General features: G+C 50.6%; 1 long non-coding RNA gene across 1 annotated transcript; it reads left to right on the top strand.

Moving 5' to 3' along the window:
- The first annotated feature begins 554 nt into the window (after window positions 1-554).
- On the top strand, window positions 555-2425 carry LOC123094815 (uncharacterized). Its single transcript, XR_006445990.1, has 3 exons — window positions 555-1551; window positions 1666-2163; window positions 2271-2425. It is a non-coding gene; the product is annotated as an uncharacterized lncRNA (long non-coding RNA).
- Window positions 2426-2788: the final 363 nt, after the last annotated feature.

Below are 2788 nucleotides of genomic sequence, written 5' to 3'. Positions count from 1 at the left end.
CGGCGACCTGCGGATGCCGCGTTGCCTGACCTCCTCGTGCTCGAAGGCAAACCAACGAGCCTAGTTGGGCGAGTCAAAGGCGTACGTGGTGTTGCTGCGCTGCTCCGGATTCAGCTGCGCCCACCGGTGCCACACCTCCTCCGCGTGCGCCCTAGCCGACCGCGATGCCACCAGCACTGGGATCCTCTCCGGATCCAGATGCCAGTCGTGCGGCAGGGTGATGACGGGGTACGGGAGAGGCACGCGGTGTTGCCAGTGCCACTCCAATCGGTGCACTTGCACGTTGACATACTGCCTTGGCCGACGGAGGTGGGGGAGCTTAGGGGGAAAAGGGATGGCGGGGGGCTTGCCCTTGGCTTTGCTGCTACTAACGCCGGAGAAGAGCCCCATCTGGCTTGACTAGGGTGGCTAGGGTTGCCGCCGACAGGGGAGTGAGATGGGGACGGGGAGCTTTCTGGAAGCGGATGAGGACCCCCCCCCCTCCCCCCTGTTGGCTTAAAAAAGGACGACCGTCATCGCTGAACGTGGGCCCGAGGTGGGCGGTCGTCATAAATTAAGCTAACCAAATTGGCCGCTAGGTGGTTGGACGACCGTCGGGTGGGGACACAACGGACACCGAGAAGGCGCGTGCCGCTTCGCGTCCGCGCCGACGCGTTTGGGCCGTAAATGCGTCGACGGGATGCGAAGCGGACGTGATTTGGGTTTGGATCGGCGCATTGGGTCTCCACTATTGTTCGTACCGACCCAAACAGACGCAGGCGGACGAAATGGGTCGCCTAATACCCAATATCTTGCTATCCCCAAGTGGGTCCGACGTGGGCCATTAATGTCGTCGTATTACACCACGTATTGATCAATTATGTGGGCCATTTATGCCTTTGTATTACACCACGTACTGATCTTGCATTCTTAAGAAGTTGATCCCCACTACTAGCAATTCTCTACATGCACACTATCCACATCATCATGATGCCACATCAGCGTTCAGTTTTCAATCGGCCAATCAGTCTCGGTCTGTTTCCCTAGGCGTATCCACCTCATCGGTCCATCCAAATCAGCAACTCCACATGCATGTAGATCAACAACTCTCCACATGCACCACGACATGCGTTTTGTTTCCAGCCGTAAACACCAATCAACTAATCTCTAACATGCAGCCTTCAATGTGAGCAAGTCAATATTTTTTGTTTGCCTCTTCGTCTGATGGTTCCTTCCATCTACCATCCACCAATAAAACTCCACCATATCTTCCTGATTCTTCACCTTCCTTCTTTATTCGTGACACTCTTCATATTGCGGTGCCGCTGGTCAAGCCTTCTCTGGTTGCCTTCACCAAAAATCTGCAGGCTTGAAGCGCAATTCGGCTTCCACATGCATTCCCCATGCTACTATAGAGAATCTTCATACAGATCACAAACGGATAGAGTGCACTGATGCCCATCTACCAGAGAAATAGGTTGGATGGCAATCAGTTCTGCAGACGTAGCAGCGGGGCTCGGCGCCATGAGCCGGAGACATCGATCGTCGACTGAACTCGCTAGAGCAGCGAAGGTAAGCTTGAAAATCAATCAAGTTCTTTATCCAAAAATTAGACTCGAAACCAGCAAATCATAGTTCAGATTAGTTTTGTATTGATTTGTTTGGTGATTTGGTTTATCTGATCAGACCATACAGATGATGTAATATTAGCAAAGCTCTACTATCATATAACGCACAAATCGGGAGGGATGTCCAACTGCACTGTACCGCGGGGGCATTAGAGGGAGGCCACGGTCGCACGCACAATCGTCAAGGACGTGCACTGCTGCTCTCAGGTCTGCGGGAACATCAATTTATGATGGAAAGGTCGTCGTTGCCTCGAGCGTTGCCTAAGCCTCCATCGATGCCTTATGTTTGCCAGTCCTAATGGCTGAATCTGACTTATGTGGCTCGGGTGAACACCGCGATGTCCTAGCCACGCTGCACATGCGGCGGCCTACGGAGGAGTCCGCACATGGCGGTAGTGACAGGTATCTCCTCTTGCCGCTGTTTGACCTGGGTCGATCCTATGTTGCGCGATCCAAAGTCGCGGGTCTGTGGGTCTCATCTTAATTGGAGTAGTAGCGTGGAGACCATCATGATGAGACGTGATCAGATGAGCATTTCTAATGGCCTCGCTAACAAGTAAGGATCCGTTGATTTTACTTTACTTTTTTGATCCCATCCGCAGTTTCTCTGACATAACACAGCTTCACTACCGCTGATATACTAACACAGCTTCACCATCGCAGATGCTTCTATCATCATCCAAACAGGTAGATGTCCCGTACACCCCGTTGGAGCTCCCTCAGTGTGCTTACCTCTCCCCTGATGGCTTAGTGTTTTTCTCTCGAGATCGAGTTCGTAAAAAGCATTATTTCATCAACTCACTTGATCACCAAGCAACTTCATTTGAGGAGATGTCGTGAAAAAACTCTTGTTGAAGGAGATGTTTACCGAATAGTCTCTTTGTTAATCCTTTCGTGCAGGTCAGCAAACAATTATCAATTTTTTTCTTATTTTCTTTCTTGATGTGCATCTCTCACATATGAGCTGATTGGTACAAAACGTCCCGCTGCAACCCGCGGGGAATCAACTAGTTATGTATATATAGCAAGACCGATTATGTAATGTTCTTGTTTTAAATATTCCTTGATCACGAGGTTGTGCGTCATCGTCCAGATTTCAGGGGCAGTTACCGGCAGGTTCCAAAAATCCGCGTCCAAGTTCGGTTTTTTTACCGATGAAAGGGAACTGTTTGACCAAGTTT

This window comes from Triticum aestivum, chromosome 4B, assembly GCF_018294505.1.
Source record: "Triticum aestivum cultivar Chinese Spring chromosome 4B, IWGSC CS RefSeq v2.1, whole genome shotgun sequence".
Lineage (NCBI taxonomy): Eukaryota > Viridiplantae > Streptophyta > Magnoliopsida > Poales > Poaceae > Triticum > Triticum aestivum.
Note: the sequence above shows the minus strand (reverse complement) of the source record. Positions and strands in the feature narration are given on the sequence as shown.